Source organism: Marmota flaviventris, chromosome 4 (assembly GCF_047511675.1).
Source record: "Marmota flaviventris isolate mMarFla1 chromosome 4, mMarFla1.hap1, whole genome shotgun sequence".
Classification (NCBI taxonomy): Eukaryota; Metazoa; Chordata; class Mammalia; order Rodentia; family Sciuridae; genus Marmota; species Marmota flaviventris.
The window spans coordinates 102,441,361-102,468,126 of NC_092501.1; the positions used below are offsets into that span (position 1 = coordinate 102,441,361).

Here is a 26,766-nt window from a genome sequence, read left to right on the forward strand (position 1 = left end):
CTTCTAGTCCATGAACATGAGATATCTTTTGCCTATTTGGTTAAATTTATTCCTAAGTATTTTATTCTCATTGATGTTATCTGTAAATGGAATTGTTTTCTTAGTTTATTTTTCCAAGTGTTCATTTCTAGTGTACTATGTACAATCTTATATTTTTTCATATTTTTTAGTTGTGTGACTTTTTTTTTAAAGAGAGAGAGAGAGAGACAGAATTTTTAATATTTATTTATTTTTTTAGTTTTCGGCGGACACAACATCTTTGTTTGTATGTGGTGCTGAGGATCGAACCCAGGCCGCAAGTATGCCAGGCAAGCGTGCTACCGCTTGAGCCACATCCCCAGTCCAAGTTGTGTGACTTTTTTAAAGTAATTTTTTTTGTGTGTGGGGGGATTCTGGGAATTGAGTCTGGGTGTACTTTACTATTGAGCAACATACCCCACCTTTAAAAAAAAATTTAAATTTTTTGGTACTGGGGATTGAACTCAAGGGTGCTTAACTACTAAGCTACATCCACAATTCTTTTTATTTTTTGGGGGGGTACCAGGGATTGTACTCAGAGGCATATAACCACTGAGCCACATTCCCTATTTTGTATTTTGAGTCAGGGGTCTCACTGAGTTGCTTAGGGCCTCACTAAATTATTGAAGCGGACCTCAAACTTGTGATCTTCCTATCTCACATCTCCTGAGCTGCTGACCTTTTTTATTATTTTTAATTTTTTGGTACTAAGGATTGACCCAAGGGTGCTTAACCACTGAGCCACATCCCGAACCCTTTTTATTTTGAGACAGGGTCTCCCTAAATTGCTTAGGGCCTCACTAGGTTGCTGAGGCTGGTTTCTAACTTTCGATTCTCCGGCTTCAGCCTTCTGAGCTGTTAGGATTACAGTTGTGTACCACCCTATGTGACTAAATTAATTTAATTGGTGCTTTATAACTGTATATAATAGTAGGATATACTGTGATGCATTCATACATACATATAACATAATTTCATTTCTTAAAATCATATAACCTTTATCAGAATAATTTTTCCAGGTTGGTGAAGAACTTGAATTTTTATTTTTAATGGTTACAAAACTGTCTAACAAGCCCATGTATCATAGTTTAATTATGCTGCTTACAGCAATGCATATATAACATATTATCAATGTCTGACTGGTTAAATAATGTTATAACAACTCTTTTTTTGTTTTGCTCATTTTTTGTTTTTCTTTTTTCCTCAAGCAAATGTAAAATGTATATCACTAAAGAGCTGAACAACACCAGGCTGGGGTTGTTGTTCCTCAGTGGTAGAGCACTTGCTTAGCATGCTTGAGGCTTGGGTTTGATCCCCAGCACCATGAAACAAACGAGACAAAATCACCCAAAACCCCACAACATGGTAAGCGTCTCAATGTGACTAGGCCCTTATTTTGGTACACAATGAGCCTCCCCCACAACCCTGAGACAGGATCTTCCTATGTTGCCCAGGTTGATTTCAGACTTCCAGGCTCAAGTGATCTTTCTGCCTCAGCCTCCCAAGTAGCTGGGATTATAGGCATGTACCACCATGCATAGCACCATTATAAGTCTTTGGAAAAAGTATTCTAAAGTTGAATATGAAAAACTGAACAATCATGACAAAACTGGTGGAAATTTATTATGAGAGTAAGGGGATAGAGTGGGGTGAATTTTATTATACACAGAATAATATTATAACATTCCTAACTATTCTGACTTTGACAATAAATTTTTAGTCTTTTATATGTTTTAAATCCCCCCTTTCCTTTCTAATCACCAACGAATTAACTAAGGTTGAAGATTTGCTGTTCTTCTGGGACAAGAAATGATCTTTATTTTCCCCTCAAATCAATTTATGAAATCTATATACTTCTAAAAAATTGAGTCCTAAACATTTATTTTAGCATTTCAACGTTCTTTACTCATTTTAATAAGACAATAAGTGATTAGCCCAGGAGATAATAAAGCAGGAAACAGGGAGATGGGTTGTGGAAGACACAGTGGGAGGTGGGAAGAATCACTAGCAGAAGTGAGAACATCCTTAAACTGAAAACCGTGAGGCCCAGGTGGGAAAGAAGGAAAGTGAGGCCAAGAAGGGACTGACTAAAGAATGTCTGCTTATAGTTAGTGGGCTATTTTATTAAAGAATTTAAATTATTTATCTAAATTATATTAAAAAATATTAGGAAATTTTCTTGTGGTTATGTTAACTATAGTCCAGGAAAGAATTCTTCAAAGAAAAGGAGATGAATAACATACAGAAGGATTTCTACTTTTGGACACTATTCATTATAGTTAAAGCAGACCCATAAAGAAAAAAAAAAAAAAAAAACACAAAGTATTTTCTATAACTTGGATTTTAGTGTACTTTTCCTTTGCTTTGGTAATCATTCTTTAAAATCTACTACAATGTCCCCTGGAATCTTATTATTCTACTAAGTTACTTTATGAACTTCAAATATGCAGTTGGACTAAGTTCTATTAACCTGTGTAACCAGTTTCTCTAGTCAATTAAATCAAACAATTGCCTTGACTTTGTTTTCACAGAACTGACCCTAACTGAATAAACTGAACTGACAAGTAGCTTTGTGTTTCAAAGTGCAGAATAGTCCATGTGTGCATGTGGGATGGAGTGGGGGTACGGGTGGCAGGGAAGGACTAAGAGCATTTACTAACTGTGGTTAACTGTGGCCTAGAAGGAGCTATTTAAAACATCCAATCTAACTTCAGATACACAAACAATATCTCATAAAAGCAGTCAGTCTTATATATCTTAATTCATTTTTTCATGACAGCAATTACATATATTTGGCTTTAATGTTACAAACAAACTTAAGGGCTTAAAGCCTTACTTCCAAGGTGTCTAATATACAAGCTAGGACTTCCTTGATCTTTGGATAACAAAAACTACAATGGTATTGTCACTCTTAAGGGTGTATTTCTTTATAAACCTGTTTGTAGGCTTTTAAAATCCCCTGGTATCTCTCTTTCTCCCTCCTTTCTCCATGGTTTTTATTACTCGGGAAAAAAGAACATGTCTCTCAATTAAAAGTGATAATTTTTATTTTTGAAATAAAAATAACACAATTTCATTAAGTTCCTCCAACATAATCTTACAAAGTCTTTTCTATAACAAGCCAGGTATGTGGCACATGCCTAGAATCCCAGCAACTCAGCAGACTGACATAGGAGGATTACAAGTTCAAAGCCAACTTTAGCAACTTAGTACAACTCTGTCTCAAAGTAAAAAATAAAATAAACTGGGGATATGGCTTGGCGGTAAAGCACCCCTGGATTTAATTTCTAGTACCAAAAAACAAAAACCAAATCAAAACCCCCAAAACTTCTAAAAATAAACAAAAAACAAGTTTTTCTGTAACTACAATAATTAGTATTCAAAAAGTTTCACAATCGCTCACTTTACCTGTTGTTAGTAATCTGTTCCTTATAGGAAAGCTTTTGTAATTAATGACTCAGGAATTATGTACGTAATAAATGACTCAGGATTAACCCATGACATAATATTTTAATATTTTATAGAATTGTTATTCCTCCTTTGTTTCAATAACTTATATGTATGATTCAGAGGAAAGTAGCACCTGATTAAAACATAACTATATATTTTTTGATACAAATACTAATTTAAATTATTCTTAGATAACAATCTGAAATTATTTTTCTCTTATAATTTAAAAATATCTAAAGTTGACAACTTTTTTTTTTTTTTACATTTTTCCTAAATGTGGAGTTTAGTTTCACAGAAACCCTTGGGAATGTGGTTCTTTCTTGCTGGGGATAAAGTGCATTCCTGTTGAAGGAACTTAACACTGAGTTGATTTCTGTGTATAAAACTTTATACAAATGATATGTTCTAGTAGTAGAGATAGATTATACAAAACCACCCACACACCCTTGCTTAATCTTGGTGATCATGCTATGAATGTAAAATACCTGCTTGGCATTCAATATGAGGAAACATGTTGGTACTACTTCTCTGTGTTCTCCATCACTTGGAAAAATGTTGAAGAATAATGATTTATGAGTCTCTACCTTAGTCCTACCTAAGTCAGAATTTCTCAGGATTGGATCTCTATTCTGATAATCAGCCCAATTTGGAGAATATAGCTCTACTGATCTTGTACTTGCTGTAGGCCATTCCACGCAACTATTTTTTGTAGATAAACCATTTTACATCCTGAAATTATCATCTTAACCATTAAAAACAGTTCCTTTTCCCATGTACCAATATGGCTAATGACACTATCACCTTTTATTTTGGTACCAAGGGATTGAACCCAGGGGTCTTTAACCACTAAGTCACATACCCAGCCTTTTTATATATTTTTTATTTCAACACAAGATCGAAAGTTGTTTAGGGCCTTGTTAAGTTGCTGAGGCTGGCTTTGAACTTGCAATCTTCCTGCCTCAGCCTCTGGAGCTGCTGGGATTACAGGTGTGCATCATTGTGCCCAGTCCGACACCATCATCTTTAATGAAAGTAAGATGTAGCTGATACAGTTCAAACTAATAAAGATCTAGGAGAGCCAGGCACACTGGCGCATCCCTGTAATCCCAGAAACTCAGGAGGCTGAGGCAGGAGGATTATAAATTTGACCCGCCAGCCTGAACAACTTAATGAGACTATGTTTCAAAATTAAAAAATAATAAGGGTTGAGGATCTGGCTCATTGTACACTGCCTCCTGGTTCAATCCTCAGTACCACACACACACATACACACAAACACAATCCTGGAGAAACTCCATTCTGCTAGGTATATCCTCCTGGTGGTTATACCTGTGATCTCAGGAAATAGGAAAGGGGCCAGTATAGACAGGATTGTGGTGATACAATGATACTCTGGCACTTAGGGCAGCAGCTGTTTATTGTTTTGCAAGTCTTTTATTATTTTAAAAACAAAAAGAAAGTGCATGCTAGTTGATTATCAGCCCTGCTTCTGGTCCTGGGATTCTCAAAGTATGAATAGGTTAGAAGGGGAAACTCACAGGAGGAGAATGCTAACATATTTGAGAGTAACCAGCATGGAAGAGATGATTGAAGTCATGGAAGTAGATGGTAATACAGAGTATAATTATTTCAAAGTGTACCCTTGCATCACTTTTACTTAGAGTTAATGGATGCAGATTCCTGGGCCAGCGATGTAGCTCAGTGGTAGAATGCTTGCCTAGCATGTGTGAGGCCCCCTGAGTTCGATCCTGCCTCCCTGCCCCGCCCCCAAACAGATTCCTGGGCTTCTTTCTATACCTATTAATTACAAATAGGTGCATCTAGAAACCTACTTTAATTTTTTTTCTTTTTTAAGTTTTTGCAGTAGTAGGGATTGACCCAGCATGCTCTACCACCAAGTTACATCCCCAGACCTTTTTATTTTTGAGACAGGGTCTCACTAAGTTGCTTTGAGCCTGTGATCTTCTTGCCACAGTTGGCCTTGAGCTTGTGATCTTCCTGCCACAGCCTCTGAAGTAACTGGGATTATACCACTGTGTCTGGCTAGAAACCTACATTTTAGATAAGAACCTTGGTAGATTTTTATGCTCATTAACATTTTAGAATCACTGCTGAGGTGCATGAATAGAGCACAGTGCAGGTGTGTGAGGACACCTATATTTAAGGTTTAGATGAACGTGAAGACAGCTAAAGCTAAGTAGACTAAAGAACCATCTGGGCTATAGGATGAAAGCCAGGGGAATAGGGTTGTAAAGCAAAAAGGATAACATTCCTAGAATGTATACAATGTTTATGTTATATGTAGATCAAACTGGATGAACATCAAGAACATTGGCAATTAGGAAGTTATTAGTGACCACAAGGAAGGGCACGGATGATTGCAGAAGAAATATTTAAAACACATACAAACACACAAGATACTTGATAAAGGGGATAAAAAGGGAAAAATAATAAGTGAAGATAACTAAAAAATCATTTGTAAAAGGGATTCAAACAAATCAGTTTAGATAACCCAAATGTGGTAAGGAAAGTAGGGAGATGACAAAATTGATGGTTTTGGGGAATAGATGAGATCTACAATGAAAATAATGGGAAATAGCATAGAAACAGAAAACTAAAAACACTGGGCAACAGTAGTGAGGGCCTGGTTGATGTTCAGCACCATGAGTTTGTAATGCTTCCAAGCAGCAAAAATAACAGATTTCCACAAGATTTTTTTTCAGGATATTATAGTAAAAACAAAAGACTTTTTCTTTCCCTCCTTCTATGAAATATTTATAGGGTACCTACTAGATTGTGAGATACTATGCTAAAGGTAAGGATTGTCAAAAATGCGTTGCCAGGTTTCTGTTCTGACGACTAAAAGGCTCAGGGGTCACTCCAGTTAAACTGGGCTAACTGGGCTGCATGAAATAACCACACAAGAGACACAAATACCTTTTTCTTTGGGGTAGCTGTGACGGCTCCTCTGACCTTAAGGGTCCGCAGAAAGAGAGAGAGAGAGAGCATGCGCTGACCCCTTTTATTGAGGAGAAGCTATTCAAATGAGGCAAGGGGTCAGGTTTCAGGGGGCTGAGTCTATCTTCATGATGTCCACTGACAGCAGGTTGACTGACACCGGGGTAGGCCACACCCAAGGGTAAGAGAAGGGGACACACACAGGCACTTCCACGGAAGATTCTATCCTAAACAGGGCAAGGGGTTATATTACAAAGGAACAGGTGAGCATAGCTTCACCCATGGGGCTGTAGCAAGACACAACCATGCACGAGACACTGAGTGCCTCAGCACCCAGCTGGGGAGTGTGACTCAGTCAGGTGTAAGGTTGGTCTCCCACAATGCCTGATGGATGAATTGGCAACAAGGCCATCTAGAGTGCTTGCAAATTGTAGTATTCAGATGGCTGATAAGGTCCAAGGGTGATAGGAAGAAGAGCGGAACAAGGACAGGCATGATAGACTAAAAAACACAAAGAGTTTATGAGACTGTGACTCACAATGAGTCCAAATGAAATACAGATTAATGAGAATGAAAGGCCTGGGAGGGCTGGAAAGACAGGAGATTGAGAACAGAATTTTTGAGTTCAAGTGTTAGAATTTCTATTTTTCTCTTACAAGGCTACTACTGAGAAATTAATTTTATTTTATTTTATGGTACTGGGGATTGAACCCAGGGGCACTTTACTATTGAGCCGCATCCCCAACCCTTTTTATTTTTTATTTTGAGACGGGGTCTTGCTAAGTTGCTTGCGGCCTTGCTAAGTTGCTGAGGTTGGCTTTGAATTTAGGATCCTTCTGCTCAGCCTCCCAAGTCACTGGAATTACAGGCAAGTGCCAGTGTGCTGGGTAAAAAATTCACTTTGAAGTTGTTCAACAGTATAAAAGCTGATTTTGGGGTATGAGTGTGAAGAATTTGAATAACTGCAAACAGCTCTTAATGAAAAAATTTATAATCACTTAGGAGTTATCAAGGCACAACCAGTTAAGTAAAAAGATTCAACAATTGCCTTATTTGATATGTAAACAGAAAATAATTTTAAATAAGTCACTGTTTTCTCCAATTCAGTGATGGTTGACATTTGATATCCCCCTCCCACCTGCCACAGAACCTAATATTTTAACCTTTTTATAAAAGCAAGGCTTAAAGAACAAATTCTAACCTATAATCCTAGATTCATGATAACTGAATTTTTCCCAGAATGAATCACAGCAAAGAATTCTTGGTTTTAGCATTGGTAAGGTTATACACAGACCTGTTACTATAAGGACAGTGAATATTCTGTAACAAGTTAGCCACTCATGTCGTAGATAAATACATGTTCATTATTATTAAAATAAAAGTTACTTTTTATATAATCCATATCAGCACAGCCTCAAAAAATAAGAGACAGTGACAACAGTTAATAATAATTTGAACTTAAATTCTTAAATATTGAAACAGGGCCTCCCTAGGTTGCCCAGGCTGACCTTGAACTTGTGATCCTGTCTCAGCTTCCCAAGTCACTGGGATTACAGGCATGAACCATCACACCCACCAATAATTTGTACTTGTTAAAAATACAAATAAATGGTACTATGTTCTGATTATGTTACACAATCCCCATGAATCTTGTTTGTTCCAACAACCTCTTCACTTTAAGTCTTCTTCATGAAACCTTGCCATATATCACCAATTTAATCAGCCACTTATATCTAGTTATATCTTGTACATCTACAGCATGAGAATGCTAAGCTTATGGGGAATGAAGTACCACATTAAACTTGCATTCAGACATACAGGTAAAACTATCTCCAAAATTCCTTAAAAGTACAAATTAGTAATTTATGTAAACTAAGTTAAAACATGAAGTTACGGGGCTGGGGTTGTGGCTCAGTGGCGGAGTACTTGCCTAGCATGTGTGAAGCACTGGGTTTGATCTCAGCACCGCATATAAATAAATAAAACGAAGGTCCATCAACAACTAAAAAAAAATTAGGTTACAATTTTTCTCTAGAAAAGGTACTTTCTAGAGGGTATTGGAGGAAACTAGCTGCAAGGATCGTCAAACTGCACAAGTGACAAAAGGTAGCCATGACTGCCTAAACTGAAAATGAATCACTGATATCCCCTTCCACCTTTCCTTTTCTTTCAGTTGTTTTCAATCCTTGGCCCTCAGATTCCATGTGCCATCTCATCCTTCTTTGTCTCTTTTTAAAAATGGATTTTACTTTATATATTTTCTTGCTAGATTGCCCTCAAGCTGGCCTTGAACTCCTGGGCTCAAGTGATCCTCTTACTTTAGCCTCTTGAGTAGCTGAAACTACAGGCACACATCACTGTGCCCAGATAGATTTTACTTTACAGGAGTGATTCTTAGCAAGACTGAGCAGAAAGTAAGCCTTTCTAAATTGACACATCATTATCAACTAAATTGCACTTTGAATTAGGGGTCACTCTTAGTTTTGTATATTCTTTGGGCTTAACATGAAAATATAATGACATGTATCACTATTATTACAACATACAGAATAGTTTTAGTGCCCTAAAAATCCCCTGTGCTCTACCTATTCACCATTCCTTTCCCCCTAACTTCTGGCAAGTTTTCACCATCTCCATAGTTTCACCTTTTCCATAACATCACAGAGTTGAGATCGTATAGTAAATGGCCTTTTCAGATTATCTTTGCCTGTTTTAAAAACTGCTTTTTCTCATCTGTCTTGCTTTTTCTATTTTTTCCCTTATTTAGAAGTAACAAATCAATCTGTATTAAAAAATAAAAGTACTTTATTCACTTGATCAGGAAATATCTTGGTAAAACTTGTCTTATTTGGAATTTAATAAATATTTTACAAAGAAGAACACTGAGGCATAAAGAAGCTAAGCAACTTATTCAAGTATTACTAGCTATCTGGTAATTGTTAGAACCAAGATATAAAACTAGTGAGTCTAGCTGTAGAATCATGTCAATATTTGTTACTGCCTCTCAATAACAGAAAAGAAAGCAGTATTAAGTAAGTACAAAATGTGAAGAGAAGGAATCCCTCTGCCCTACTGCCCCAAATTAAGAATATGGATTAAGGGCACATCCTTGTGTGTATATGTGAATATAATGAAGAAATGTGACAAATTATGCTTCGTAACCATAATTCCATGTTATAAGTATCTTGCTCTTTTTTTTTTAAAGAGAGAGAGTGAGAATTTTTTTTTTAATATTTATGTTTTAGCTTTCGGCGGACACAACATCTTTGTTTGTATGTGGTGCTGAGGATCGAACCCGGGCCACACGCATGGCAGGCGAGCGCGCTACCGCTTGAGCCACATCCCCAGCCCAGTATCTTGTTCTTTTTAGAGCTCCTTAAGTATTGTCTGGGCTGGGGTGTGGCTCTGTAGTAGAGGGCTTATCTAGCAATGCGTAAGGTGCTGGGTTCAATCCCCTGCAACACACACATACACAGACACAAACATAAAGAAAATAATATGTCTATATATAACTCAGTAATAAAAATATTAACAAATGGATATAAGACCTTCAAAAAACATCAAGCTTAATAAAATAAGATTTATTTTTAAAAAGGAATCAGTATGAAATTAGAGGGGTACCTTTTTGTGAAGATGAGAGTTAAACACTTCTCCAGATAAAGAATGAAATAGTGAGGTTCTCTGAGTCTTAAGTCTCTCTCTCTCTCTCTCTCTCTCTCTCTCTCTCTCACACACACACACACACACACACACAAATTTAGAGGATCTGAGTACAAAGATGATTCAAATTTGTAAATGGTACTAACTAATAAGCATTATTTTTTCCAGTTGTGAAACTATTTTCTTAATAAACTTCCAGGTTTATGAAGAAAATATTACACTTATTTTATCAATACTATGTCCAGCAACTGAAAAATAATAAAATATTGGACAAAGGTAAGTTAACAGTTTAGCTTAGTGGTAAAGGGCCCCTTAGTGGTAAAGGTTCAATCTCCGATACCACAAAAAAAAAAAAAAAAAAAAAAAAAAAAGGAATAGAGAGTAATGCCCACCAAGGAATTACGAAATTATCCAGGTGAAAGACAATGAGAGATTGTACCAAATCAGTACAAATAAAGGAGATGAATTACAAGCATGTTCGGAAGACCATATGGAAGACTTGATCTTTGCGGAATACTTCTTTCAGACTCTTTGATTACATATGTACTTACTACATACATATCTTACTATAAAAAAAGAAAAGCTATAACAAGGTATTTTTGTAGATGATAGCTGAATCCATGGAAGAAGGTGAAATATCATGCAGTTAAGAACACTACTAAGACTGAATTCTGGGGCAAGTCAAAATGTACAGAACAATTAAAGAACAAGAAGTGAAGCTGGATATGGTGGTGTATGTCTAAAATTCCAGCAATTTGGTAGGCTGAGGCAGGAGGACTACAAGTTTGAGACTAGTCTCAGCATCTTAGTGAGATGCTGTCTCAAAATAAAAAAAACTAAAAAGGCTGGGGATGTAGCTCAGTGGTAACACATCCCTGAGTTTAATTCCCAGTACCTTGGGGATGGGTATGAGGAAGAAATAAAGAAAAATAGTTAACACAGGAGATTGATAAGAACCAGGATAACTAAGTGGTACAGCAGGAGCAAAGGACACATTACTTGGGGTATAGGGGAATACAAGTGAAAACTTGGGGAAAGGGAAGGTGACAGAAGACAAGAATGAGAAGTAAGTAAGCATCAATCTGGCTTTCTACACCATGCAAATAATGTGGATAGGATCTGGTAGGTAATGGACCTTTAAAAATAATAAGTCATGACAGTACATTGGAGAGATGAGTAGGAGAAAGACTTTCTGGATTGATGAAGTAAACTTCACTTGCTAAATTAAAAAAAAAAATTCAGACAATGTAGTTCATCATCTAAATGTTCTTTTAAAACTCTTATATTCTACTGGTAAAATAAAAGCCAATGTTATTTATTTTAAATTATTTTTATTATAAACATTTTGGGAAGTAAAGGACACCATAAATGATACTATTTTCCTCTCTTCTATGAGGACAGGATGTGCTTTATAGTTGCTTTTGGTCAAGTCTACACATGAACAATTTTGGTCTCTATTTTTCATACAGTTACTTCAATTGAGTTTTTTTTTTTTTTTTAATTATTTATTTTTTAGTTGTAGATGGATACAACACAATGCCCTTTTACTTTTACGTGGTGCTGAGGATCGAACCTGGGTCCCGCCCGTGCTAGGCAAGTGCTCTACCGCTGAGCCACCATCTCAGCCCTCAATTGAGTTTTGAATAAGGCAAGTCCTTCATAGCTAGTCTACTTGTCCTTTAAAATGTATAAAAAAATTACAATGTGATTTGGAAACAGAAAGTTTGTGTTAGAAAAAAGTATAGAAAACAGTTGTTCAATATATGATAAAAATCACCACCTAAAGTCCAAGAAAAAAAGCTGTACAATTTTTTTTTTTTTTTAAAAGTGACAATAAAGCATTGTATCACAGTTCAGTTGTAGCATCCTGCAATTTTCCACTTGGTATATAAAATATTGCCCCTCCTCCACATCAACAGAATCTTGAAAACATTGTGGGAAGGCTGACTCTGATGTTTAATGAGATTAGTTCTTTTAGGGCTATGTGGTAGATAGGTCAACCTCCCCCTTTAAAGTGCCAAGGGGAGCCAGGCATAATGGTGAATGTAATTCCAGCAACTCACGAGAGTATGACAGGAGGATCACAAGTTTGAGGCCAGCTACAGCAACTTAGGAAGACCCTGTCTCAAAAGTAAAGAGTGAGGATGTGGTTCAGTGATGAAACACCCCTGCATTTAATCCCCAGTAAACTGCCTATATCCTGTGTCCCAAAATTTTGAAGTGAGGTGGGCATGCTGGTCCATTCCTACAATCCCAGCAACTTAGAAGGTCAAGGTGGCCCAGCTTACATAACATAGCAAAGCCTAGTCTAAACAAACAAACAAACAAATAAAAAAGCTGAGGTGGGGTTGTATAATGCTAGCAGAATACTCTTAGAGGTTGTTAGAGGCAGAAGAGTGGGTCAGGTAACTCAAAGGACAGAGAGGCAAATGTTTTATTTCTCCAGGTACTTACTTTGTAGAAATATATCCCAGTGTCACTGGTATTTACTAAAACCCAGTGGCAAATATTACAAAGACTCTACCAAGCAGAAATGCTCCTCTGTCACCAAGCATACATTAGATACCCTTCTGTTTATTTCTTAGTTATACATCTTAAGTGCATATTTTGTTTTTAGATGCTTCTGAATTTTTCCTATAGGAAATTCCTTTTCTGACAATCTGGAACACTTCTACATTCCTTTAATATGCTTTCTCTGGATAATGAAATGCACAAAAGGAGATGGGTCAGAAAGGGAGGGAAGGAGAGAAAGCTTCTTGTACACACTACACAGAGAGAATGTGAAGAGAAATTCATCTCATAAACATCCTTGAACTTAAGTGCCTTCTCCACAGTGATAATCAATATCTATGATATTTTTGGTCGTATATTATTTTAAATACTCCATACATGTATCATGAGCATATTTATGGATGTATATGTGGGTATCCATGTATACGCATACATATATTCCTTGGCATTGAAATTCTGGGCAATAAAGAATATTGCCAGAATGTTATTTTTGTTTTTAGGTATACTTTAAAATAGATTTTTGTTAATTATTTTCATAATCAGTTTTTTTTTTTTTGGTACTGGGGATTAAACTCAGGGCACTCAACCACTGAGTCACATCCCCAGCTCTACTTTGTATTTTATTCAGAGACAGAGTCTCAACGAGTTGCTTAGTGCCTCACTGTTGCTGAGGCTGGCTATGAACTCGCAATTGTCCTGTCTCAGCCTCCTGAGCTACTGGGATGACAGGCGAGCACCACTGTGCCAGGCTTATTTTCATAATTTTTATATCACTACCTAAGTTTGATGGATGGGATAGATCCACACCTGAAGAATCAATATTTAGTTTATACCTATTATGACTTAGTGTGTTGATCAGCAAATCTGTGCCTTTAAAAAGTCTTTATAGATTTTTATATTACTAAGTAATACATGAGAGCTGGAATAAATTAAAGACAATTAAAAAATGCCTAAGGTAAAAATCAGTTGGTTCCTTGCTACCCCACTCATGATCCTAGTAGTAACCACTGTTTGCTGTTAAGACAAATAAAGAGGTCTTGGGAACTGTTTCCTATTCCTTTAGACAGGCTGATCTGAGGTAGTCTCTTTTATTGTTACATAGTTACCCTGTATGTAACTATGTAACAATGGAATAGTTACATATTTAACTATATAATGCTCCCTGTCCTATTCCTGTTTAAATAAATAGGTAGAATGTTATGGGGTAGAGCCCCTCTATCAGAGCCCTTGTGGTGGTGCATATAAACCATTTATACCAGACTTAAGTTTACTTTTGTATGTGAAGAGAATTTGGGAGAATTTGGCATATACTCTTCTTTGCCTGTAAGTTTATTCTAATAAAACTTGTTTTGTATTTACAGTACATAACTAGTGATATTTGTGTCCCTTTGCCATGACATATTTTCAAGATTTTTCCTCCACTTGCTCTTAACTAAAAGTCTGACAAGCAATTAAAATTTTTTCTCTATGCTTAAAGAGACACGATCCCTTCCCTGTGCATAGACATGTGTACACACACATACATACACACACACAAATATATTAAACTGAAATAGAAAAACAATACATATTATTATTATTTTTTCTTGATAATAACATTGTATTTTTCCAAGATATTCTGTTCCACCAAGATAGTTTGGTCCGCCAACTGTGTTCTTTGTGTGTGAGGTATGTTTTATAGCCATTTCACTTTTTGCAAACAGATGATAGCAGGATAAATGTTTATGAAGACTGGCATAATAACAAGGATAAGCAGAAAATTATATGTTCATAATAAAACATGACTTAAAACTATAAATAAATGTTCAGAACTTTTTCCTTAGCTAGATTTATATCCAAGTCTTATTCTATAACTCATGTGTCAAATCCAACTTTTCATTATTTTTTGTCTATTAATTAACATCAGTTTATGTTAATCATTTATTTATTGACTCAGCAAATGTTTATGAGCACTTTTCATAGACCGATCTCTGTGTTAGTGCTAAAGCTATAACAATGTGAACACTTTTCCTGCAATCCACAATATACAGTAGAAGACTCTCAACTCTGTGATTGATATATACCATTAATAATGGAGCAACTTCCATTAACTGCCTTGACATTATCTGATACATTTTTTGCTAAAAATGGAATCCAACCAAGACTTTTAGATCAAGTATCACTTTACAAGAAATGCGAGGGATAGAACATATTAAATAATACCATAAGAATTTACTCCAACTATAGAACAAAAGGCCTAATGTCTTAAAAAAAATTTAATGTGAAGATTTTTAAAAATGAGGATATTCTAAATTAAGAGGAAAAAAATAACAAAATTAAAAATTTAAGTTTTGATTAGGTTGTGAGAAAAGAAGTTATGATTGATTATTGGGAATTTTTAAATACAGGTTGTATTTTAAGATGATGTTAAGGGCTTTTTGTTATTTGTGTTCTAAGATGTGTAATAATGTAATTTTGTAGGAATTTAAGTAGATTCATGTATGGAATATAATGAAGTTGACAACTTGCTTTCCAATGTTTCAGCAAAATAAGAAATATAAACACATGTAAGTGGATAAAGCAAATTTGACAAGATTTTAATTTCTGAGTTTGGGTAACAGTTATACAAGTAGTTGCTCTTTTAACTTTTATTCTTTGAAATTTTTCATAATATGATGTTGAAGAAGAAAAAGAACCTGTTATGAGGAGACTGTATTGGTTCTCTAATTATGCCCCAGAGGCATTTGGAAATGAGGATAGGGGTATTATTGGTTATCAAAATGATTGTGGACAGCTACTGTGAATTAGTAGGGAGGAGGGTGGCAAATAGCCAATAACCTGTGATGTGTGGGAATTCTCCAACTAACCATGAATTATATTTCTCAAAATGTCAAAAGCTCCCCCTTCAGAGATATAAACCAATAATTACCACATACCAAAAGTATGCCCTTGGTCCCTCATCCAAGTCTAGGGTCTGTTCTTTAAACCACACACACACACACACACACAAAAAGATCCTGATACAATACAGAAACAATACATATATGCAATGTTTTTTCCTTTGAAAATTTATCAATATAGTATGACTGTGTTTTAAGGTCAGTGTGTGGTTTGGATCTGTAATGTCCTCTAAAGTGTCATGTGTTGAAGGTTTGGTTCGTAATGCGTCAATGATCAGAGGTGGGGCTTTGGGGGAAGTGACTGGATCATTAAGGCTCTGACCTCATCAATAGACTGACCCACTGATGAGTTACAACTGAATGGGCTATTAGGTGGTAGGGCCCATATGGAGGAGGTTGGTCACTGGGGACATGCCTCAAAGGATATTTCTTGCCTCCAGCTATGTTCTCTCTGCTTTCTGGCTGCCATGAGATGAGCAGTTTTCTCTTGCCATAGAGCAGGCCTAAAGCAATGGAGCTAGGTGACCAAGGATCGAAACCATGAGCCAAAAATAAATCTTTCCTCCTTTAAGTAGTTCTCAGGTTTTTCATCACAGTGATGAAAAGACGACTAACAGTAAAAACATATACAACAACATATTCTATATATCTCCAAAACTCTTTAAAATAATTTCAAATCTAGCAATGTAAAGATTTTTTAGCAAATTATTACCTGGATCCTGCTAAATGCCTTCTAAATAATATTCCAGGCAATCAGATATTGCCATTTGGTCACTGAGGATTGTACATATCCCATTTTCTAGATATCTTTCCAAAAATAAATTACCTGAAACAGATAAATAACTAAGCATATACAGTAGGAGATAAGGCCTTTTGAACAAGGCTGTAACCAAGTCTATTTTGTCATTAGTGGTTGAATATACTGTGAGTTTGACATTTACTGTATAACTAGAAAGAGAAAGAACAAGCATCAAGGGCCAAGGAAGCTAAGGAAGGCCGATTCTTGTTGGTGGTAACATGGCACATTGTAGGATTTTGGGTTTTCTTCTGTTTAGCACATCACACACCAACACTCCATTCTTTACTAATGTAGTGGTTTCCTAATGTCAGTGGGCACACACACACTTTCATGAGACAATGGTGTAAAATTACTGGACATCAAGTAATGAAGGATATTGATTCCTGGGACACAAGAAATAAACCAGGTGAACTCTATGATTACCCCAGTTTATTTCCTGGAAAATTTCCAGGCTGTGGTGCAGGGAAGAGGAATTTAAGACAGGCTATGTCAAATTCCCTGAGTTAAGGAGCTACTACTAGAAGTAGAAACCAAGGTGGCTACAGTTCATGTGGCAGAGTATTTAAAACAAGAAAGCTGTATAGAAAAAGAGCTCTGAGAATCTACAGATAGTTCCTCTTAAGTATTTACCTGGCAGTGAACAGTGCATGGATATGAAGAAACTACCAGAGACTAGAGACTGAACCACGGACAAGATTAGGAAGAGCGGTCTCTGCATCAGCCAGGAATAATGTCTAGTCTCACCAACCAAAGAATTTACAGGACATGGGATTCTCACAAAAGTTTTGTCATATTAGTAGGAGAAAATTAGCCTGAGGACAACCCCTATCTATAAAAGTTTAAACTCGAGACCTGAGAGAACCAAATTATTTCCAAAAAACAACCATCTTCCATAAAAGTCAATAAAATCTTATAGAAATATTAAAATATTTAGCACCAAGATAAAATTTTCAATTTCTGGCATCCAGTAAAAATATTACTAGGCATGCAAAGAAGCTGGGCATTATGATCATAATGAGATAAAAAAAAAAAAAACTTAGTTGAAACCAACCAAGAGGTGACACAATAAAAAAATTAGTAAACAAGGATATCAAAAGTTATTAAATTGTATTTTTTATGTTCAAGAAAATAATGTTTGAGAATGTTAATTAGAGACCTAGAAAATACAAAAAAGATTCATATTGAACTTCCAGAAATGGAAACTACAATATCTGAGATTTAGAACATAGCAGATAGGATAAACTGAAGATTATTTAATGGAAAAGATCAGTGAACATGACATAATAAGAGAAATTATACAAAAGGAAGGGCAGGAAAAAGACTGAAAAAAACGAAAATCATTTAACTATGTTGTGGGACAGAAAAAGAGCCTATTATATGTCTAATTGGAGTCCCCAAAGGAAAGAAAAAATATAAAAATAATGAAGGAATAAATTTGATGAACTCACACACATTTAGCAAAACCCAAGCACATGAAACATGAGAAAACTTATAGAAAGCCACATTACAATTCCTTAAAGCTAATGACAAAAGGAAAATCCCTTGTTTCTGTACTGGGGATTGAACACAAGGCATTTTACCATTGAGTTACATTCCCAGTCCCTTTAAAATTTTGATATAGAGTCTCATTAGGTTTCTGAGGCTGTCCTTGAACTTGTGATCTTCCTGCCTCAACCTCTCAATCTTGTTGGGATTATAGGAATGTGCCACTGCACTTGGCTTAAAAGGAAAGTCTTAAGAATAGCTAAAGACATAATACATATTACCCAGAGAGGAACAAAGATGAGACTGATAGCAGTGTACAGATATTAGGAGAAATAATACAAATTGCAAGAAAATAAGAAACATCTTTCAAATAGAGAAATCAACCTCAGATTCCTTTATTTTGGGGGTGGGGGTGGTGGTGGTGGTGGTAAGTGTCAAACCCAGAGTCTCTCACATGCTAGGTTAGTGATCTACCATTGACTATATCCCCACCCCCAACCTTAAATTGTTTATAAAAGCATAGGTGAACCCAGCAATTCCATTCCTAACAATACATATAAAATAACTGAAAATAGGTACTCAAGCTCAAAAAATAAATGTTTGCATTAACATGTTCATAGCAGCACTACTCATAATAGTGAAAAGGTTGAAACAACCCAAATGTCTATCAATGAATGAATAAACAACTTTATAATAAATATATGCAATAAAATATTATTTATAGCCATAAAAAGGAATGAAGTAGCTGGACATGGTGGTACATGCCTGTAATCCCAGCGGCTAGGGAGGCTGAGACAGGAGGATAGCAAGTTCAAAGCCAGCCTCAACAACAGCTGAGACCCTGTAACTCAGTGAGACCCTGTCTCTAAATAAAATACAAAATAGGACTTGGTATGTGGCTCAGTGGCTGAGTGCCCCTGAGTTCCATTCCCGGTACTGGATACACATTACAATGTGGATGAATCTTGAAAACAGTATGCCTAGTGAAAGAGACGAGACTCAATTGGTCATATATTGTATGATTCCATTTAAACGAAAGATTCAGAATTGGTAAATCCATAGAAATTTGGATTTGGTGGTTGTCGGAGCCTGGGGGCATATGTGAGTGGGGATTAACTGCTATTCATGGCTAGAAGCTTTTATTCTGAGGTGATGAAAGTGTTTTTGAACTAGATGGAGGTGGTGGTTGTACAACATGGTGAATACTAAAATGGTTAGTTTTATGCTATGTGAACATCATCTCAGAAAATAATTTTATTTTTTTTGTAATACTGGGGATTGAATCCAAGGGTGTTCTACCTCAGCCCCTTTTATTTTTTATTATGAGAAAGGGTCTTGCTACGCTGTTGAGGCTAGCCTTGAACTTGCAATCTTCCTGCCTCAGCCTCCTGAGTAATTGGGATTATGAGCATGCAGTATTACAGAAAATAAATTTAAAAACCAAAGATAAAGCATAAGACATATAGAAAAAAAACCCAGATAAATTGGACTTTATTAAAATTAAAATAATTGTGCATTAAAGAAAATAATAAGCTGGGCACAGTTGTGCACACCTGTAATCCCAGTGGTTTGGGAGGCTGAGGTAGGAAGATTGTGAGTTCAAAGCCAGCCTCAGCAAAGGCAAGGTGCTAAGCAACTCAGTTAAACTCTGTCTTGAAATAAAATACAAAATAGGGTTGGGGATTTTGCTCAGTGGTCGGGTCCCCTTGAGTCCAATCCCTGATAACCGCCCCCATCCACCCCAAAAAAAGATAATAAGAAAGTGAAAGATAACCAATGGGGTGACAGAAGTATTTGTAAAACACACACATGATAAAGGTCTAGAACCAGAATACATACAACTAACAACAACAAAAACAAAACAATGCAATTAAGTAATGGTCAAAGACCTGAAGAGACACTGTTATGGATTACATGTCTCCTCCAAAACCCATGTTGAAATTTAACTGTCATTGATACCTCATTAACAGGCAAAGCCTTTAAGAGGTGATTAGGTCATGAAGGTACGTACCACCCTTCATAATCCCTTTTATATCTATCTAGTTTGGCCCCTTATCCTCTCTGCTTCTCTTGAAAGTTCTCTCACCAGGTGATGCCTTCTGCCACATCATGGTGCAGCAAGAAGACTGTCAACAGATGCCGCAACTTGCTCTTGAATTTCTTAGCCTCTAGAACGATTAGCAAAACAAACTTCTATAGTTTATAATTTATCCATTCTGTGGTACTCTGTTATAGTAGCAGAAAACAGACTAAGATATTTTTCTAAAGAAGATACACAAATGGCCAAGAAGTACTCAAGTGATGCTGAATATAATTAGCTATTAGAGAATGCATATCAAAATCACAATGAGTTACCATTTTACACTCAATAGGTTGGCTACAATTAAAAAAAAGAAAGAAAACTAATAAGCATTGGCAAGACTGAAGAAATGTGAAAACCTCAACATGACTGGTGGGAAAATAAAACAATGTACAACATAAATGAATACTGAAAACATTGTTAAGTGAAAGAAGCTACACATGAAAGGCTATATACTACACAATTTCTTTTATATATGAAAGATTCAGAATAATCCATAGAGAAAGATAGCCTATTAGATGCATGCCAGGGATTGGGGGAGGGGACAATAGAAATGAGGGGAGAAAAATGGGGAATGACAGCTTAATAGGTACAAATAAGGTTTCCTTCTGGGGTGATGAAAATGTTCTTTAACTAGATGATGGTGATAGATACACAAATTGTAAACATACTATAAAGCCACTGAATTGTACACTTCAGAATGATTGAAATGGTGAATTTTACATTATCTAAATTATCTCACTATAAGTAAGAATGAACTCTTAAATGCCTACTTCCAGTTAATTTGGCTTTAGTAACATAGATATGAGAATTGTATTTTTTTTTTTTAGAGAGAGAGAGAGAGAGAGAGAGAGAGAGAGAGAGAGAATTTTAATATTTATTTTTTAGTTTTCGGCAGACACAACATCTTTGTTTGTATGTGGTGCTGAGGATCGAACCTGGGCTGCACGCATGCCAGGGGAGTGCGCTACCACTTGAGCCACATCCCCAGCCCCAAGAATTGTATTTTAATCTTGACTTTTGTCAAGAAATGTAAAACCAAACCCTCCAACCCCAGAAAAAAACCAACTTTTTGCAATGTACAGAAGCAGAAAGAATTCATCAACAGCACACCTGCTTTTGTGAGAACTGTTGGAGGAAGTGCATCTAACAGAAGGAATATGATCTCAGACTGAAATAAGAATTTATATAAAGGAATAAAATGCCAGATATGGTAATTATTTTATTAAATATAAAACCTTTCTCATATTAATATTTTGATTACATTATATTTAGATTATTAATTATTTAGAATAATTGCCATGTACTATGGATTTTATAATATGCCTAAGTAAAATACATGACAATAAAAGCACAAAGGTCATGAGGCTGGCTACGTATATGTTGTTATCTAAAACAACCACTGTAATGACAAAACAGTCATAGCCAATAAGAAAAAAAAAAAAAAAAAATGAAGGCCAGGAGCAGTGTGGCACACGCCTCTAATCCTAGCAGCTTGGGAGGCTGAGGTACAAGGATTGTGAGTTCAAAGCCAGCTTCAGCAACAGCAAGGTGCTTAGCAACTCAGTCAGATCCTGTCTCTAAATCAAATACAAAATAGGACTGAGAATGTGGCTGAGTGGTTGAGTGCCCCTGAGTTCAATCCCTGGTATCAAAAGGAAAAAAAAAAAACATAAAATGAAATGATAAACAATATTCAATTAATACAAAAGAAGGCAGGAGAGAAAAAGAAAAAGGTAAAGAATAGATGGAATATATGAAAATAAGATGACAGTATATATAACTATATCAATAAACATATTAAGTATAAATGTTCTATAGAAATTCCTATTAAAAGTCATGTTGTTAGACTAGTCACAAGTAGGATAGAAAAGCATACACCCTACTACCATTAATCTAAAGATATGAATCATTTACACTGAAAACTGAAAACTTATAGTATTAACAGAAATAAAAGAAGACCTAAGTAAGTATAAAGAGACACTGAGTTCATACTTCAGAATGTTCAATATTAAGATGTCAATTTTTCTCATTTGATCTATAAATTCAATGCAATCACAAAATCACAATCAGGTATTTTTTTGGGGGGTTAGAAATCAACAATTATATAACTGATGCAAAAATACAAAGAACATAGAACAGCCAAAAATCTTTGAAAATGAACAGAGTTGTAAAACCAATACTATTTGGATTCAAGATATTATAAAGTTAGTAATCAAGATGGTGTGGTTTTGACATAAAGATAGATGACTAAATAACTGGAAGAAAAACAGAATGTAGAAATAGACTCACACATAAATGACTGAGGTTCAACAAATGCTAGAACAGTTTGGTTTCAATATACAAATATGTGAATTTCAATTTTACTCTACACAAAAATTAACTGAAAATGAATCACAGATCTGAAACTACAAAAAACATCTAGAAGAAAACACAGACAAAAACCCTTGTGACCCTGGGTTAGGAAAAGATTATATATATATATATATACACACACACACACACACACACACACACACACACACACACACACACATATATCATATATATAGGCACCAGGGATTGAATTAGGGACACTCGACTACTGAGCCATATTCCCAGCCTTATTTTATATTTTATTTAGAGACTATGTCTCACTGAGTTGCTTGGCACCTCACTTCTGCTGAGGCTGGCTTTGAACTCGAGATCTTCCTGCCTCAGCCTCCCGAGTCGCTGGGATTATAGGTGTGCACCACTGCGCCCAGCAGAAAAGATATTTTATATACAATACCAAAAACAAAATTCATAAAGTAATGAAGTGATAGACTGAACTTGATAAAAACATCTCTTCAAAAAGAATGTAATCCCAGCGGCTCTGGAGACTATGAGGCAGGAGGATTGAGAGTTCAAAGCCAGGCTCAGCAATTTAGCAAGGCCCTAAGCAACTCAGTGATACCCTGTCTCTAAATAAAATACAAAAAAGGGCTGGTGATGTGGCTCAGTGCTTAAGTGCCCCTGAGTTCAATCCCCAGTATCAAAAAACATTTTGGTGACATGACTTTTTTTTTTGTGTGTGTGTGTATCCCTGGCCTCATGCATGCCAGGCAAGCACTTTACCACTGAGCTTTAGCCCAGAATTTTTTTTTTTTTTTGGTTTGCTATCCTCTTGCTTCAGCTTCCTAAATCACTGAAATTACAGACATACACCACCATGCCTAGCCAAAAGAGATACACACACACACACACCACCATGCCTAACCAAAAGAGATACACATACACACACACATATACACCACCATGCCTAGCCAAAAAAGATACACACACACACACACACATATTTTTTTGGTACCAGGGATTGAACCTGGGGGTGCTTAACCACTAAGCCATATGCTGAGCCATTTTTTATTTTGAGACAGGGTCTCACTAAGTTGCTTAGGGCCTTGCTAAGTTGCTGAGGCTGGCTTTGAACTTGTGTTCCATCTGCCTCAGCTTCTCAAGTCACAGGGACTACAGGTGTGTGCCACTGCACAGGGACAGCCAAAAGACATTCTGAAGTGATTCAAAGACAAAGCTATAGAAGGCAAATTGTATATCTGATAAAGGACTAATATCTAAAATATGGTCAAAACTCAATTATAAGAGAGCAACAGAAAAAAGTGGACAAAAAATGTTAACAGATACTTCTCCTGAGAGGTAAATAAAGTGGAAAGAACCTCAAATGAAAAGATGTTCAATATATGGGGCTGGGGTTGTGGCTCAGTGATACAGTGCTCGCCCGGCATGTGTGAGGGACTAGGTTGATCCTCAGTACCATATAAAAATGAATAATAAAATAAAAATATTGTGTCCATTTATATCTAAAAAACTATTTTAAAAAATTAAAAAAAAAGATGCTCAATACATTAGTCACTGGTCAATGCAATTAAAAAGTACAATGAGGGGGCTGGGGGAATAAGTTAGTGGAAGAGCACTTGCCAAGCATGCGCCTAAGCCCTGGATTTGATCCTCAGCCCCAAACCAAGCAAATGCCATCAAAACAAACAAACAAATCAACCAACCTTGAAAAATGAAAAACTCACAACACAACAACATACCACTGTACACCATACTACTAGTGGAAATGTAAAATGGTACTAACATTTTAGAAAAAAACAAACGAAACAAAACAAAAGAAAAAGTCTGGCACTTTCTTCCTTCCTTTCTTCTTTTTTTGGTACTAGGATTGCCTAGCCCTTTTTATTTTTGAGACAGAGTTTTGCTAAGTTACCTAGGGCTTTGCTAAGGTCCTGAGGCTGGCTTTGAATTTCCAATCCTCCTGCCTCAGCCTCTTGAATTTCTGGGATTGCAGGTGTGCATCATTATGCCTAGCTTGGCAGCTCTTTAAGACCATAAATAGACATCAATCATATAATCTAGCTATTCCACTTGTAGTTATTTACCCAAGAAAATGCAAGTATACCTTCATTCAAAGACTTGACCATGAATGCTTATATCAGGTTTATTGGCTATAAATGACCCAAATGTCCAGGAATAAATACAAAATAAATAAACTGGTATATCCACACAATAGAAGGTTGTTCAGCAATGGAAAGCAATGACCTATGGATGAATCTTATTACCTACAGTGAAAGAAGACAGGTTAAAAAAAAGTCCATGCATACTATATGATTCCTTTTATATAATACTCTAGGAAATAACAAATTAATCTATAAGAAAACTAATCAGCAGTTGCTTGGGAACTAGGATGAAGAAAGTTGCGGGAGAAGGATTCTGAGGGACACTTGGTAGTGGAAATCTACGTATTTCTTATATTCACTTTAATGATAAGTTATATTGTATACTTCAAATATGTGCTGTTTAGTGTATGTCAAATTATACTTCAATCAAGGTGCTAAAAAAGAATGTTTTCTTTTTATTCCCCATTTGAGTATTACTTAGTGTTTTCATTTCTCAGAGAATCCTAATAGCAAATAAATCAGTGGTAATTCTAGCATTAGTTATGGGTTTTATCTTTGTATTAGTCTCAAAAACTCTAAGATGGCTTAAATATTTAACTTTAAATATTTAACCAAAGCATATAGATCCTGAGAATTTTCCTTCTCTATTTTTTTTATTATCTACCATGAAAAATCTATGATAATAAATTACCCAATACCATCATCTTTCGGCTAGTTTATGTAATTACTTTTAATTTAAGCAATATAATATATATATTTTTTTTTGGTGAGCCAGGAAAAAGAGTAAAATTCATGGAATATTCCAAATTAAACATTTTTGTTTTCAATATTAAGGGAAACATACATACTTCAGTCAGTACAGTTACCAATTCTCCAAATGTATAATAAAAAAATTTCAAAATTACACAAAAACACAGAAATAAATAATGAACCTATATGTGAAAGTCAGCCAGCTTCAAACATTAGCAACATTTTGTGATTTTTAAAAAAGTTTTAGTCTCTTTTTCTCATGGAATATTTTACGGTATCATACCATTCTACATCATTAATATTTAAATATTTAATCCTTTCTTTCAAAAAGTCACAGATTATTTTGAAATTGCTCATACAAACTGGGCATAGTGGTACATGCCTGTAATTCCAGCTACTCTGAGGGTGAGCTGGAGGATGACAAGTTTGAGGTCAGTCTGGACAATTTAGCAAGACCCTGTCTCAAAATTAAAAAAAGGAGAGGGGAGGGGAGGGGGGATAGTAGGGGATAGGAAAGGCAGCAGAATACAACAGTCACTAATATGGCATTATGTAAAAATTGTGAATGTGTAACTGATGTGATTCTGCAGTTTGTATTTGGGGTAAAAATGGGAGTTCATAACTCACTTGAATCAAATGTATGAAAGATGATATGTCATGAGCTTTGTAATGTTTTGAACAACCAATAAAAAAAAAAGAATTTGACCATTCTAACCTTAATAAAATATGTAATAAATCTGAAAAAAAAAATAAAAATAAAAAAAAAAATTAAAAAAAGGGCTGGTGACTTGGCTCAGTGGTACATTGCCCCTGGGTTCAATCCCTATTCTGGAAAAAAAAAAAAAAAAAAAAAAAAGAGTTGCTTCATAAAACGTTAATTGTACTTCATTACAAGAACACTTAATTTCTTGCATTTTTCTCCAGCAATTTATACACAAGTATATGCATGTTTAGAAATTCTCATTTTAATTTACTGTAGTATTTTAATATTTTATTTTGTAAAAGTAGGTTATATATGTAATATATAATACTTTTTCTAAAATTATTTTTTAAAAATATTTATTTTTTAGTTTTAGGTGGACACAGTGTCTTTATTTTATTTTTATGTGGTGCTGAGAATTGAACCCAGTGCCTCACACATGCTAGGCAAGCATGCTACCACTTAAGCCACATCCCCAGCCCTCTAAAATTATTTTGATAAGTTATCTATATTAACAAAGCAAGGTTCATTCCTCTGTGTCTTTTTCATTTCTTTTTTTAAGTACTGGGGATTGAACCTCAGGGCACTCTGTATTCATAGTCCTTTTATTTTTAGAGACAAGGTCTCACTAAATTGCCCAGGCTGGCCTTAAAACTTGTGATCTTCTTGCCTCAGCCTCTGAGTAGCCAGGATTACATCTATTTCTTTGTTTATTCATTTATTTATCCTTTCCTGCTTCTACCCACTGATGTGCTGGAGTTGGGCTGTAGCATCATATAAAAGATAACTAGTAAATTTTTAGGACTTTTGTGAGCTGGTTGTTAAATTCAACCATAATTAAAAATTAAGCAGTTTAAATTTATAATAGAATCAATTTTATTAAAAACAAAGGAAACAAGTACTTAAAACTCATCAATTTTTAAATTTTTTTCCCCTCATACTGGGGATTGACCACAGGGGTGCTTTACCACTGAGCTATATCAATTCTTTTTACTTTGAGATAGGGTCTTGCTAAGTTGCTGGGGCCAGCCTTGAATTTG

At 35.6% G+C, this 26,766-nt stretch overlaps 1 protein-coding gene across 3 annotated transcripts in view; it reads right to left on the reverse strand.

Moving 5' to 3' along the window:
* Window positions 1–26,766, reverse strand: part of Pibf1 (progesterone immunomodulatory binding factor 1) — a 235,424-nt gene that overhangs the window by 53,845 nt on the left and 154,813 nt on the right. The gene's annotated exons all lie outside the window — the stretch shown is intronic.